The sequence below is a fragment of the Schistocerca gregaria genome, chromosome 2 (assembly GCF_023897955.1).
Source record: "Schistocerca gregaria isolate iqSchGreg1 chromosome 2, iqSchGreg1.2, whole genome shotgun sequence".
Classification (NCBI taxonomy): Eukaryota; Metazoa; Arthropoda; class Insecta; order Orthoptera; family Acrididae; genus Schistocerca; species Schistocerca gregaria.
Window position 1 is genome coordinate 869752557 of NC_064921.1, and position 13060 is coordinate 869765616.

Genomic DNA, 13060 nt, shown 5'->3' on the forward strand with positions numbered 1-13060 from the left:
TTTACCTGGCTTATTGGGATATTTTCGGTGAGACATTGACGACCATGATAAATGAAATTGTTCGTGGTGCTGCGGTCCCTTCGAAGTTCGTTGAAGGGCGTATTATTTTGATTCCAAAGACACCGACAGCATGCCGTGTTGAGGCGCTACGCCCTATCACACTTTTAAATGGAGATTATAAACTGGCGGCGCGGTGCCTTTCAACGAAACTTAATGTGGTGATGGACATGGTCATCAGTCCGTTCCAGTCGTGTGGTGTGAAACGTCGCAGCATCTTTCATGCGGTGGCTTCATATCGAGACGTGGTCGCGTACGCGTCCATAAACGGCCTGTCCGCTGGAATTCTCTCCATCGACTTTGCCAATGCATTTGACCGTATCGGACACGATTATCTCTTCTCCGTAATGACAAAACTGGGCTTCGGCGGCCACTTTCTCACCGCTTTAAGGAATCTTTTAACGTCGGCGACTTCAGTAATCGTAATCAATGGTTGGCAGTCGGCGCCCATCCCTGTCACAAGGTCGGTCAGACAGGGCTGTCCTTTAGCAATGCTCCTATTCGTCATTGTGCTCGACCCGTTTTTGCGCGCAGCCGGCCGCATCATTGAAGGTGTCCAGGTCTGTCAGGTCTCTCTCAAGTGTGCTGCCTATGCTGACGACGTGGGACTTTTCATGGGGCAGACACACGACTTGGACAGAGTGCGCGATGTTTTGCTGTTATACGAACGTGCCTCTGGCGCCGTTCTACATACGCGGAAAACAGTGTTAGTACCGCTGGGTCGGCGAGCATTGTATGCTGAACAGGACTGGTTCCGCGTTGTGCACACCCACAAAATTCTAGGACTCGACATAGTAGCGTGCCCACAAAAAATGCAAGTTTTAAACTGGAGGCGAATTCTTGGTACTGTGAAGGCCCTATGTCGTAGCCACTCAGGTCGCCGACTCAACTTACATCAACGTGTGGCTGTTATTAACACTGCTTAGTGTTCCGAAGCCGATAGGGAGGGCGATCTCGCAGGCGGTCTACTACCTCCTGTGGCGGCATGAAATTTTTAAAGTCAAGGCTTCGACCTGTGCCATCGACCAGCAGCTGGGCGGCCTCGGTTTCACCGACGTTCCAGGCAAGTGCGGCGCGCTGCTCGTCCACCGGACAGCCACCCTGCAATCCGACAACCCGGCAGGAACCACCACGGCACTTCTGGAGCTCTACCGCCCACATTCTGAAGCGGCGCCCCTTTCTCTCGCGGCCATCCCGTACTAGAAGTGCCGCTCTGTCAACGGCTACCGACAGGCACAGGACCGCCAGCGGCCTCTACGTTGCCCTGACTGGACAACGTCCGCGTCATAAACTGGTGGAATGGGTGAAGGTGTGGGCCAACATCAACAACCCGGTGTTGCCGTCGGACGTGAGTGCGCTCTGGTTCAAGATCGTCAACAACACCTTAGCGACGAACCAGCGGCTTGCTGACATTCATCTCCTCCCCTCTGCCAACTGCGGAAGATGTGGAGATGTGGACACACGGGAACATCAATTTGAATGTGCATCGGTGTCGACGGTATGGCGACTGTGTCAACGAATGGTCGCCCACATTAACAGAACACCTCCTCACCTCGTGTCTCTTCGTCGTGTGGTAGTCCCTAACTTCAAAGCCTTCCCGTGGAAGAAGAGTAATGCCACTGTCTGGATCTTAGGGCATACAATTTATGCCCTTATAGATATGGCCGTCACTGATACTGTGATATACCTGGACTATTTGTGGGCCCAGTATGTGAAACTGAAAGACTGCGTTAAATTTCGCGAACTGTTTGCGAATTTTTTGAAGGCGGCCTTGGATTACGACTATGAAATAGAACTGCGGACAACACCTGGAACTGAGATTTACTGAGTTCCCGCTTTCCACTTTTTACTTCTTTTTTCTCACTTTTACTTGTTTTGTTTGTGTTATGGCTCGTGGATTGTGCCATCAAAAAAACTAGGGCCTATCAGGTTTAATTTCCAAGAGAGGAGTGTCCTTTGAATTTTGAGAACGTTCATTTTGTTCACGAGACTTCATGAGTAATTTTGGACGATATAGCCTGTTTTATGTGGAACGTTCATGATTGCAGAAGAGTTTTTTCCGTTCCCGGACTGTCGAGATTTTATTTAATTACTTTACGTGAATTTATATTTCATTTGTGTGGTGCGCACAAAGACATAAACTCTCTCCTCAACCGGGGTGACTCACGCTCGGCAAGAGGGAGAAGATTTTCCTTTTAAGTAGAATTGGACTTTAGTTGACAAACCAGCAGAAGTGTTAAAACGCCGGAGGAAAGAATACCGTACACGAATTACGCGCTATAATTCCTTTTCTTTCTTCATTTTCTATGGAAGAGGACCACATACCAACTGAGAAGAGGATGATTTTGTTTTAAAATTATTCCTATGTTCAACGGAGTCCGACAGTCCAGCAAATAAATCGTTGAAGCTCGCCGAAGAAGGTATAATTTGGTGAGAGTAAGGAAAGCTATAAGGGGAGTTGGGAGGCACAAAAAAATTTAAAAAAGGAAAAAAAAGTGGTAGAATGATCGCCTGCAACGCGGGCGGCCGGGTTCGATTCCCGGCCGATGCATCATTTTGTTTTTTCTCCGATAGTGGTGCTGCGTGTCTTTCGCTCTCTAACTCGAAGTGAGTGAGCCATGAGAATGAACCGCGGGATTCCGTGCTGAAAGAACCAATCATGCAGCGCGCACGACTGCTCGTTTGGACTCTTGCGTGCTATTGTACATACTGGCGTCGGCCTAGCATCGCAAGTTGGCTGCCGCGCAGGGAATACACGTGTAGCAACAGAAAAAATGACCCAGGAAGTGCCGACTCTGTACCACTGGTATTCTCTACATACCAAGATACCAGGAAGTGTATCCATCACATGCCTCGGTAGCGCAGTAGGCAGCGCGTAAGTCTCATAATCTTAAGGTCGTGAGTTCGATCCTCACCGGGGGCATTGGATTTACTTTCGTTGACGGCCCTAAGGTGGCGAAGGAGCGAAACACTCTGTAGTTTCTTACCAACAAGGCTTCAACGACTCAGCATAAAAATGTTTACTTCCCGTTATTACTTGTTGCAGTTCTTTTGCAAAAGAGGAAAAAGTACCGGTAATAAAACTGAATTTCGTGTGACATAACATGTAAAGTCACATAATGTATGACCTGCTATATAATGACAGGCAGCAGGTCTTTACTTGCGAAATAAGTAAATAAATATTACTACTTGCAGCTTTGCTTTTCCTCCTACCCCTGTGACAACGAGGCGAGAAGCAATGGATTGTGGCTTTTGCCATGCGCGAGAAGATGCTCGCAAACAGGGAAAGTGCGACAAGGGAAGCGTCTGGAGAGGGTGTAAACCTGGAGAAAAAAGTGCGCGTCCGGTGTGGTCTAGTGGCTAGGATACCTGGCTTTCACCCAGGAGGCCCGGGTTCGATTCCCGGTACCGGAATGTAATTTTTTCGGAACAAATCACGACAAGTTTGGACAGAGCGAAATGCTGTTTTCACGTCCTCCTCGCGTTATAGCTACTGGTTCATAAACGTGAGCTGAAAACAGTCGAGAGAAACGGGCACGCAATGAAATTACTACGAGCAGCGGAATAAAGGGAGGAGAGACGCTGGTCCACTGTTGGACTGCTACCATAGAAATGTTACCTGTAAATACGCAGAGCTACTCCCTCTAAGTGCTGGAAGACAGTGTGCACCGAGGCCCGTTAGCTCAGTTGGTTAGAGCGTCGTGCTAATAACGCGAAGGTCGTGGGTTCGATCCCCCCACGGGCCAATACGATTTTTCTATTTAAAAAAGGCAACGCCTATTTCGGCGGGGAAGTGTGGTGACTAAGAAATCGTGTGGGAGCAGATAGGGGACCCGAAAGCGACTTGTCGGGACGCGCTAAAACACTTCACAGGTCACAGCACGCTGAACACACTGTTTCTCGTCCGATCACCGCTACTGCGCGACGCTGGGCGTTGTCAGTGCTTGGGCGGGTGACCGCCTGCGAACACAGGGCGCTGCCGACAGTTTCAATTCGTATTTCTCTTTTCTCGTCGGTTTCGGAGCTGCAGCGCTATTCGGTCAAGGGCACTGGCGCCACGTTTTGCCTCTCGGTATGCCAAGTCGCGCCGTGCGGCCACAGTGAAAAGAAGGAGCGTGTTGTAAAATTTTCAACAAAGAAAAAAAGAAATGTACTAGTAATAAAACTGAATTTGTCTGACAGAACATGTAAAATCACACAATGCACGATAACAGGCAGCAGGTCTTTACTTGAGGCATAAGTAATGTTGTGCCCGCCTCGCCATACCTCTCTCAGTCGTTTCGCGTGCTTGTCCTTCTGATATAGGCCGATTGGAGAGCGTCAGCTCTCGCGTCAGCCGAGCAAAGTCGAGACTCAAGCGGAATCGACGCACACAATATAGGGTGGCCTGCAGCGAGTAAGAGGGGGAAAGAAACATTAATTTAAGGACGCGTGGCAAAAGTACTCATACGCAGAAGTAAAACGGAGGCTGCGGTGGCCGGGAATCGAACCCGGATCAACTGCTTGGAAGGCAACTATGCTGACCATTACACCACCACCGCACGGTTTTCTTCTGCGCACGCCCCGCTGTGTCTGCTTCCCGCCTGTCGGCGGCGGCCGAAGGTGGTCGCAGCAGTAGGCGCATTACGGGGTAGGCGAGCGCATCCAGACAGCGTCTCTACGCACATTTCGCGTCCTTTGGCAAGAGTCGTCGCGTGCGTGCGCCGCAACACTACTAAGACGATCGCGTTCGGGCGTCATTTTTAAGCAGTGCAGCGCAGGATTCAGCGTTTGTAGCATTCTCTCGAGAGGATGCCACGGCGCTGGACGGCAGTCCCACTTTCCCTTCAGACGTCTGCCGCGGAAAGCACAAGGAAGCTGCGAACTAGCTGGGCATCGGTGGTTCAGTGGTAGAATGCTCGCCTGCCACGCGGGCGGCCCGGGTTCGATTCCCGGCCGATGCATCATTTTGTTTTTCCCCGATAGTGGAGCTGCGAGTCTTTCGCACTCGAAGTGCGTGGGCCACGAGAATGGACCGCGGGATTCCGTGTGGAAACAGCCAAACACGCAGCGCGCACGTCTTCTCGTTTGGACTCCTGCGTGCTATTGTACATACTGGCGTCGGCCTAGCATCGCAAGTTGCCTGCAGCGCTGGGAATGCACGTGTAGTAACAGAAAAAATGAGCCAGCAAGTGCAGACTCTCTACCACTAGTATTTGCTACTTGCCGAGATTCCAGAAGGTTTGGCAATCACGTGCCTCGGTAGCGCAGTAGGCAGCGCGTAAGTCTCATAATCTTAAGGTCGTGAGTTCGATCCTCACCCGGGGCATTTAATTTACTTTCGTTCACAGCTGAATTGACGGCTCTGGGGTTGAGAAGGAGCAAAACAGCTTGTAGTTTGTTATCCACAAGGTTTCAACAACTCAGCGTGAAAATGCTTACTTCCCGTTATTACTACTTGCAGTTCTTTTGTGAAATTTTCAAGAAAAAATGTACTAGTACTAAAACTGAATTTCGTATGATATAACATGTAAAGTCACACAGTGTATGGCCTGCTATACCTGTATAACGACAGGCTGCAGGTCTTTACTTGCGAAATAAGTAAATAAATATTACTACTCACAGGTTTGCTTTTCCTCCTACCCCTGTAACAACGAGGCCAAAAGCAACGGACTGTGACTTTTGCCATGCGCGCCTCGGCATGGGAGCGCGAAAAGATGGTCGCAAACAGGGAAAGTGCGACACGGAAAGCCAGTGGAGGGGGTGTAAACCCCGAAAAAAGTGTGCGCGTCCGGTGTGGTCTAGTGGCTAGGATACCTGGCTTTCACCCAGGAGGCCCGGGTTCGATTCCCGGTACCGGAATGTAATTTTTTCGGAACAAATCACGACAAGTTTGGACAGAGCGAAATGCTGTTTTCACGTCCTCCTCGCGTTATAGCTACTGGTTCATAAACGTGAGCTGAAAACAGTCGAGAGAAACGGGCACGCAATGAAATTACTACGAGCAGCGGAATAAAGGGAGGAGAGACGCTGGTCCACTGTTGGACTGCTACCATAGAAATGTTACCTGTAAATACGCAGAGCTACTCCCTCTAAGTGCTGGAAGACAGTGTGCACCGAGGCCCGTTAGCTCAGTTGGTTAGAGCGTCGTGCTAATAACGCGAAGGTCGTGGGTTCGATCCCCCCACGGGCCAATACGATTTTTCTATTTAAAAAAGGCAACGCCTATTTCGGCGGGGAAGTGTGGTGACTAAGAAATCGTGTGGGAGCAGATAGGGGACCCGAAAGCGACTTGTCGGGACGCGCTAAAACACTTCACAGGTCACAGCACGCTGAACACACTGTTTCTCGTCCGATCACCGCTACTGCGCGACGCTGGGCGTTGTCAGTGCTTGGGCGGGTGACCGCCTGCGAACACAGGGCGCTGCCGACAGTTTCAATTCGTATTTCTCTTTTCTCGTCGGTTTCGGAGCTGCAGCGCTATTCGGTCAAGGGCACTGGCGCCACGTTTTGCCTCTCGGTATGCCAAGTCGCGCCGTGCGGCCACAGTGAAAAGAAGGAGCGTGTTGTAAAATTTTCAACAAAGAAAAAAAGAAATGTACTAGTAATAAAACTGAATTTGTCTGACAGAACATGTAAAATCACACAATGCACGATAACAGGCAGCAGGTCTTTACTTGAGGCATAAGTAATGTTGTGCCCGCCTCGCCATACCTCTCTCAGTCGTTTCGCGTGCTTGTCCTTCTGATATAGGCCGATTGGAGAGCGTCAGCTCTCGCGTCAGCCGAGACAAGTCGAGACTCAAGCGGAATCGACGCACACAATATAGGGTGGCCTGCAGCGAGTAAGAGGGGGAAAGAAACATTAATTTAAGGACGCGTGGCAAAAGTACTCATACGCAGAAGTAAAACGGAGGCTGCGGTGGCCGGGAATCGAACCCGGATCAACTGCTTGGAAGGCAACTATGCTGACCATTACACCACCACCGCACGGTTTTCTTCTGCGCACGCCCCGCTGTGTCTGCTTCCCGCCTGTCGGCGGCGGCCGAAGGTGGTCGCAGCAGTAGGCGCATTACGGGGTAGGCGAGCGCATCCAGACAGCGTCTCTACGCACATTTCGCGTCCTTTGGCAAGAGTCGTCGCGTGCGTGCGCCGCAACACTACTAAGACGATCGCGTTCGGGCGTCATTTTTAAGCAGTGCAGCGCAGGATTCAGCGTTTGTAGCATTCTCTCGAGAGGATGCCACGGCGCTGGACGGCAGTCCCACTTTCCCTTCAGACGTCTGCCGCGGAAAGCACAAGGAAGCTGCGAACTAGCTGGGCATCGGTGGTTCAGTGGTAGAATGCTCGCCTGCCACGCGGGCGGCCCGGGTTCGATTCCCGGCCGATGCATCATTTTGTTTTTCCCCGATAGTGGAGCTGCGAGTCTTTCGCACTCGAAGTGCGTGGGCCACGAGAATGGACCGCGGGATTCCGTGTGGAAACAGCCAAACACGCAGCGCGCACGTCTTCTCGTTTGGACTCCTGCGTGCTATTGTACATACTGGCGTCGGCCTAGCATCGCAAGTTGCCTGCAGCGCTGGGAATGCACGTGTAGTAACAGAAAAAATGAGCCAGCAAGTGCAGACTCTCTACCACTAGTATTTGCTACTTGCCGAGATTCCAGAAGGTTTGGCAATCACGTGCCTCGGTAGCGCAGTAGGCAGCGCGTAAGTCTCATAATCTTAAGGTCGTGAGTTCGATCCTCACCCGGGGCGTTTAATTTACTTTCGTTCACAGCTGAATTGACGGCTCTGGGGTTGAGAAGGAGCAAAACAGCTTGTAGTTTGTTATCCACAAGGTTTCAACAACTCAGCGTGAAAATGCTTACTTCCCGTTATTACTACTTGCAGTTCTTTTGTGAAATTTTCAAGAAAAAATGTACTAGTACTAAAACTGAATTTCGTATGATATAACATGTAAAGTCACACAGTGTATGGCCTGCTATACCTGTATAACGACAGGCTGCAGGTCTTTACTTGCGAAATAAGTAAATAAATATTACTACTCACAGGTTTGCTTTTCCTCCTACCCCTGTAACAACGAGGCCAAAAGCAACGGACTGTGACTTTTGCCATGCGCGCCTCGGCATGGGAGCGCGAAAAGATGGTCGCAAACAGGGAAAGTGCGACACGGAAAGCCAGTGGAGGGGGTGTAAACCCCGAAAAAAGTGTGCGCGTCCGGTGTGGTCTAGTGGCTAGGATACCTGGCTTTCACCCAGGAGGCCCGGGTTCGATTCCCGGTACCGGAATGTAATTTTTTCGGAACAAATCACGACAAGTTTGGACAGAGCGAAATGCTGTTTTCACGTCCTCCTCGCGTTATAGCTACTGGTTCATAAACGTGAGCTGAAAACAGTCGAGAGAAACGGGCACGCAATGAAATTACTACGAGCAGCGGAATAAAGGGAGGAGAGACGCTGGTCCACTGTTGGACTGCTACCATAGAAATGTTACCTGTAAATACGCAGAGCTACTCCCTCTAAGTGCTGGAAGACAGTGTGCACCGAGGCCCGTTAGCTCAGTTGGTTAGAGCGTCGTGCTAATAACGCGAAGGTCGTGGGTTCGATCCCCCCACGGGCCAATACGATTTTTCTATTTAAAAAAGGCAACGCCTATTTCGGCGGGGAAGTGTGGTGACTAAGAAATCGTGTGGGAGCAGATAGGGGACCCGAAAGCGACTTGTCGGGACGCGCTAAAACACTTCACAGGTCACAGCACGCTGAACACACTGTTTCTCGTCCGATCACCGCTACTGCGCGACGCTGGGCGTTGTCAGTGCTTGGGCGGGTGACCGCCTGCGAACACAGGGCGCTGCCGACAGTTTCAATTCGTATTTCTCTTTTCTCGTCGGTTTCGGAGCTGCAGCGCTATTCGGTCAAGGGCACTGGCGCCACGTTTTGCCTCTCGGTATGCCAAGTCGCGCCGTGCGGCCACAGTGAAAAGAAGGAGCGTGTTGTAAAATTTTCAACAAAGAAAAAAAGAAATGTACTAGTAATAAAACTGAATTTGTCTGACAGAACATGTAAAATCACACAATGCACGATAACAGGCAGCAGGTCTTTACTTGAGGCATAAGTAATGTTGTGCCCGCCTCGCCATACCTCTCTCAGTCGTTTCGCGTGCTTGTCCTTCTGATATAGGCCGATTGGAGAGCGTCAGCTCTCGCGTCAGCCGAGACAAGTCGAGACTCAAGCGGAATCGACGCACACAATATAGGGTGGCCTGCAGCGAGTAAGAGGGGGAAAGAAACATTAATTTAAGGACGCGTGGCAAAAGTACTCATACGCAGAAGTAAAACGGAGGCTGCGGTGGCCGGGAATCGAACCCGGATCAACTGCTTGGAAGGCAACTATGCTGACCATTACACCACCACCGCACGGTTTTCTTCTGCGCACGCCCCGCTGTGTCTGCTTCCCGCCTGTCGGCGGCGGCCGAAGGTGGTCGCAGCAGTAGGCGCATTACGGGGTAGGCGAGCGCATCCAGACAGCGTCTCTACGCACATTTCGCGTCCTTTGGCAAGAGTCGTCGCGTGCGTGCGCCGCAACACTACTAAGACGATCGCGTTCGGGCGTCATTTTTAAGCAGTGCAGCGCAGGATTCAGCGTTTGTAGCATTCTCTCGAGAGGATGCCACGGCGCTGGACGGCAGTCCCACTTTCCCTTCAGACGTCTGCCGCGGAAAGCACAAGGAAGCTGCGAACTAGCTGGGCATCGGTGGTTCAGTGGTAGAATGCTCGCCTGCCACGCGGGCGGCCCGGGTTCGATTCCCGGCCGATGCATCATTTTGTTTTTCCCCGATAGTGGAGCTGCGAGTCTTTCGCACTCGAAGTGCGTGGGCCACGAGAATGGACCGCGGGATTCCGTGTGGAAACAGCCAAACACGCAGCGCGCACGTCTTCTCGTTTGGACTCCTGCGTGCTATTGTACATACTGGCGTCGGCCTAGCATCGCAAGTTGCCTGCAGCGCTGGGAATGCACGTGTAGTAACAGAAAAAATGAGCCAGCAAGTGCAGACTCTCTACCACTAGTATTTGCTACTTGCCGAGATTCCAGAAGGTTTGGCAATCACGTGCCTCGGTAGCGCAGTAGGCAGCGCGTAAGTCTCATAATCTTAAGGTCGTGAGTTCGATCCTCACCCGGGGCATTTAATTTACTTTCGTTCACAGCTGAATTGACGGCTCTGGGGTTGAGAAGGAGCAAAACAGCTTGTAGTTTGTTATCCACAAGGTTTCAACAACTCAGCGTGAAAATGCTTACTTCCCGTTATTACTACTTGCAGTTCTTTTGTGAAATTTTCAAGAAAAAATGTACTAGTACTAAAACTGAATTTCGTATGATATAACATGTAAAGTCACACAGTGTATGGCCTGCTATACCTGTATAACGACAGGCTGCAGGTCTTTACTTGCGAAATAAGTAAATAAATATTACTACTCACAGGTTTGCTTTTCCTCCTACCCCTGTAACAACGAGGCCAAAAGCAACGGACTGTGACTTTTGCCATGCGCGCCTCGGCATGGGAGCGCGAAAAGATGGTCGCAAACAGGGAAAGTGCGACACGGAAAGCCAGTGGAGGGGGTGTAAACCCCGAAAAAAGTGTGCGCGTCCGGTGTGGTCTAGTGGCTAGGATACCTGGCTTTCACCCAGGAGGCCCGGGTTCGATTCCCGGTACCGGAATGTAATTTTTTCGGAACAAATCACGACAAGTTTGGACAGAGCGAAATGCTGTTTTCACGTCCTCCTCGCGTTATAGCTACTGGTTCATAAACGTGAGCTGAAAACAGTCGAGAGAAACGGGCACGCAATGAAATTACTACGAGCAGCGGAATAAAGGGAGGAGAGACGCTGGTCCACTGTTGGACTGCTACCATAGAAATGTTACCTGTAAATACGCAGAGCTACTCCCTCTAAGTGCTGGAAGACAGTGTGCACCGAGGCCCGTTAGCTCAGTTGGTTAGAGCGTCGTGCTAATAACGCGAAGGTCGTGGGTTCGATCCCCCCACGGGCCAATACGATTTTTCTATTTCAAAAAGGCAACGCCTATTTCGGCGGGGAAGTGTGGTGACTAAGAAATCGTGTGGGAGCAGATAGGGGACCCGAAAGCGACTTGTCGGGACGCGCTAAAACACTTCACAGGTCACAGCACGCTGAACACACTGTTTCTCGTCCGATCACCGCTACTGCGCGACGCTGGGCGTTGTCAGTGCTTGGGCGGGTGACCGCCTGCGAACACAGGGCGCTGCCGACAGTTTCAATTCGTATTTCTCTTTTCTCGTCGGTTTCGGAGCTGCAGCGCTATTCGGTCAAGGGCACTGGCGCCACGTTTTGCCTCTCGGTATGCCAAGTCGCGCCGTGCGGCCACAGTGAAATGAAGGAGCGTGTTGTAAAATTTTCAACAAAGAAAAAAAGAAATGTACTAGTAATAAAACTGAATTTGTCTGACAGAACATGTAAAATCACACAATGCACGATAACAGGCAGCAGGTCTTTACTTGAGGCATAAGTAATGTTGTGCCCGCCTCGCCATACCTCTCTCAGTCGTTTCGCGTGCTTGTCCTTCTGATATAGGCCGATTGGAGAGCGTCAGCTCTCGCGTCAGCCGAGCAAAGTCGAGACTCAAGCGGAATCGACGCACACAATATAGGGTGGCCTGCAGCGAGTAAGAGGGGGAAAGAAACATTAATTTAAGGACGCGTGGCAAAAGTACTCATACGCAGAAGTAAAACGGAGGCTGCGGTGGCCGGGAATCGAACCCGGATCAACTGCTTGGAAGGCAACTATGCTGACCATTACACCACCACCGCACGGTTTTCTTCTGCGCACGCCCCGCTGTGTCTGCTTCCCGCCTGTCGGCGGCGGCCGAAGGTGGTCGCAGCAGTAGGCGCATTACGGGGTAGGCGAGCGCATCCAGACAGCGTCTCTACGCACATTTCGCGTCCTTTGGCAAGAGTCGTCGCGTGCGTGTGCCGCAACACTACTAAGACGATCGCGTTCGGGCGTCAGTTTTAAGCAGTGCAGCGCAGGATTCAGCGTTTGTAGCATTCTCTCGAGAGGATGCCACGGCGCTGGACGGCAGTCCCACTTTCCCTTCAGACGTCTGCCGCGGAAAGCACAAGGAAGCTGCGAACTAGCTGGGCATCGGTGGTTCAGTGGTAGAATGCTCGCCTGCCACGCGGGCGGCCCGGGTTCGATTCCCGGCCGATGCATCATTTTGTTTTTCCCCGATAGTGGAGCTGCGAGTCTTTCGCACTCGAAGTGCGTGGGCCACGAGAATGGACCGCGGGATTCCGTGTGGAAACAGCCAAACACGCAGCGCGCACGTCTTCTCGTTTGGACTCCTGCGTGCTATTGTACATACTGGCGTCGGCCTAGCATCGCAAGTTGCCTGCAGCGCTGGGAATGCACGTGTAGTAACAGAAAAAATGAGCCAGCAAGTGCAGACTCTCTACCACTAGTATTTGCTACTTGCCGAGATTCCAGAAGGTTTGGCAATCACGTGCCTCGGTAGCGCAGTAGGCAGCGCGTAAGTCTCATAATCTTAAGGTCGTGAGTTCGATCCTCACCCGGGGCATTTAATTTACTTTCGTTCACAGCTGAATTGACGGCTCTGGGGTTGAGAAGGAGCAAAACAGCTTGTAGTTTGTTATCCACAAGGTTTCAACAACTCAGCGTGAAAATGCTTACTTCCCGTTATTACTACTTGCAGTTCTTTTGTGAAATTTTCAAGAAAAAATGTACTAGTACTAAAACTGAATTTCGTATGATATAACATGTAAAGTCACACAGTGTATGGCCTGCTATACCTGTATAACGACAGGCTGCAGGTCTTTACTTGCGAAATAAGTAAATAAATATTACTACTCACAGGTTTGCTTTTCCTCCTACCCCTGTAACAACGAGGCCAAAAGCAACGGACTGTGACTTTTGCCATGCGCGCCTCGGCATGGGAGCGCGAAAAGATGGTCGCAAACAGGGAAAGTGCGAC

The 13060-nt window shown here is 51.0% G+C and overlaps 21 non-coding genes across 21 annotated transcripts; 17 read left to right on the plus strand and 4 right to left on the minus strand.

Annotated features, from left to right (window-relative positions):
* Window positions 1-2907: 2907 nt before the first annotated feature.
* Trnam-cau (transfer RNA methionine (anticodon CAU)) lies at window positions 2908-2980 on the plus strand. The gene has a single exon. It is a non-coding gene; the product is annotated as a tRNA-Met (tRNA).
* Window positions 2981-3399: 419 nt separating this feature from the next.
* On the plus strand, window positions 3400-3471 carry Trnae-uuc (transfer RNA glutamic acid (anticodon UUC)). Its single transcript has one exon. It is a non-coding gene; the product is annotated as a tRNA-Glu (tRNA).
* A 258-nt stretch (window positions 3472-3729) lies between these two features.
* Trnai-aau (transfer RNA isoleucine (anticodon AAU)) lies at window positions 3730-3803 on the plus strand. The gene has a single exon. It is a non-coding gene; the product is annotated as a tRNA-Ile (tRNA).
* A 723-nt stretch (window positions 3804-4526) lies between these two features.
* On the minus strand, window positions 4527-4598 carry Trnag-ucc (transfer RNA glycine (anticodon UCC)). Its single transcript has one exon. It is a non-coding gene; the product is annotated as a tRNA-Gly (tRNA).
* Window positions 4599-4929: 331 nt separating this feature from the next.
* On the plus strand, window positions 4930-5000 carry Trnag-gcc (transfer RNA glycine (anticodon GCC)). Its single transcript has one exon. It is a non-coding gene; the product is annotated as a tRNA-Gly (tRNA).
* A 292-nt stretch (window positions 5001-5292) lies between these two features.
* Trnam-cau (transfer RNA methionine (anticodon CAU)) lies at window positions 5293-5365 on the plus strand. The gene has a single exon. It is a non-coding gene; the product is annotated as a tRNA-Met (tRNA).
* Window positions 5366-5826: 461 nt separating this feature from the next.
* Trnae-uuc (transfer RNA glutamic acid (anticodon UUC)) lies at window positions 5827-5898 on the plus strand. The gene has a single exon. It is a non-coding gene; the product is annotated as a tRNA-Glu (tRNA).
* Window positions 5899-6156: 258 nt separating this feature from the next.
* On the plus strand, window positions 6157-6230 carry Trnai-aau (transfer RNA isoleucine (anticodon AAU)). The gene has a single exon. It is a non-coding gene; the product is annotated as a tRNA-Ile (tRNA).
* Window positions 6231-6953: 723 nt separating this feature from the next.
* Trnag-ucc (transfer RNA glycine (anticodon UCC)) lies at window positions 6954-7025 on the minus strand. Its single transcript has one exon. It is a non-coding gene; the product is annotated as a tRNA-Gly (tRNA).
* A 331-nt stretch (window positions 7026-7356) lies between these two features.
* On the plus strand, window positions 7357-7427 carry Trnag-gcc (transfer RNA glycine (anticodon GCC)). The gene has a single exon. It is a non-coding gene; the product is annotated as a tRNA-Gly (tRNA).
* Window positions 7428-7719: 292 nt separating this feature from the next.
* On the plus strand, window positions 7720-7792 carry Trnam-cau (transfer RNA methionine (anticodon CAU)). The gene has a single exon. It is a non-coding gene; the product is annotated as a tRNA-Met (tRNA).
* Window positions 7793-8253: 461 nt separating this feature from the next.
* Window positions 8254-8325, plus strand: Trnae-uuc (transfer RNA glutamic acid (anticodon UUC)). The gene has a single exon. It is a non-coding gene; the product is annotated as a tRNA-Glu (tRNA).
* A 258-nt stretch (window positions 8326-8583) lies between these two features.
* Trnai-aau (transfer RNA isoleucine (anticodon AAU)) lies at window positions 8584-8657 on the plus strand. The gene has a single exon. It is a non-coding gene; the product is annotated as a tRNA-Ile (tRNA).
* A 723-nt stretch (window positions 8658-9380) lies between these two features.
* Trnag-ucc (transfer RNA glycine (anticodon UCC)) lies at window positions 9381-9452 on the minus strand. Its single transcript has one exon. It is a non-coding gene; the product is annotated as a tRNA-Gly (tRNA).
* A 331-nt stretch (window positions 9453-9783) lies between these two features.
* Window positions 9784-9854, plus strand: Trnag-gcc (transfer RNA glycine (anticodon GCC)). The gene has a single exon. It is a non-coding gene; the product is annotated as a tRNA-Gly (tRNA).
* Window positions 9855-10146: 292 nt separating this feature from the next.
* Window positions 10147-10219, plus strand: Trnam-cau (transfer RNA methionine (anticodon CAU)). The gene has a single exon. It is a non-coding gene; the product is annotated as a tRNA-Met (tRNA).
* Window positions 10220-10680: 461 nt separating this feature from the next.
* Window positions 10681-10752, plus strand: Trnae-uuc (transfer RNA glutamic acid (anticodon UUC)). Its single transcript has one exon. It is a non-coding gene; the product is annotated as a tRNA-Glu (tRNA).
* Window positions 10753-11010: 258 nt separating this feature from the next.
* On the plus strand, window positions 11011-11084 carry Trnai-aau (transfer RNA isoleucine (anticodon AAU)). Its single transcript has one exon. It is a non-coding gene; the product is annotated as a tRNA-Ile (tRNA).
* Window positions 11085-11807: 723 nt separating this feature from the next.
* Window positions 11808-11879, minus strand: Trnag-ucc (transfer RNA glycine (anticodon UCC)). The gene has a single exon. It is a non-coding gene; the product is annotated as a tRNA-Gly (tRNA).
* Window positions 11880-12210: 331 nt separating this feature from the next.
* Trnag-gcc (transfer RNA glycine (anticodon GCC)) lies at window positions 12211-12281 on the plus strand. The gene has a single exon. It is a non-coding gene; the product is annotated as a tRNA-Gly (tRNA).
* Window positions 12282-12573: 292 nt separating this feature from the next.
* Window positions 12574-12646, plus strand: Trnam-cau (transfer RNA methionine (anticodon CAU)). Its single transcript has one exon. It is a non-coding gene; the product is annotated as a tRNA-Met (tRNA).
* The last annotated feature ends 414 nt before the right edge of the window (window positions 12647-13060 follow it).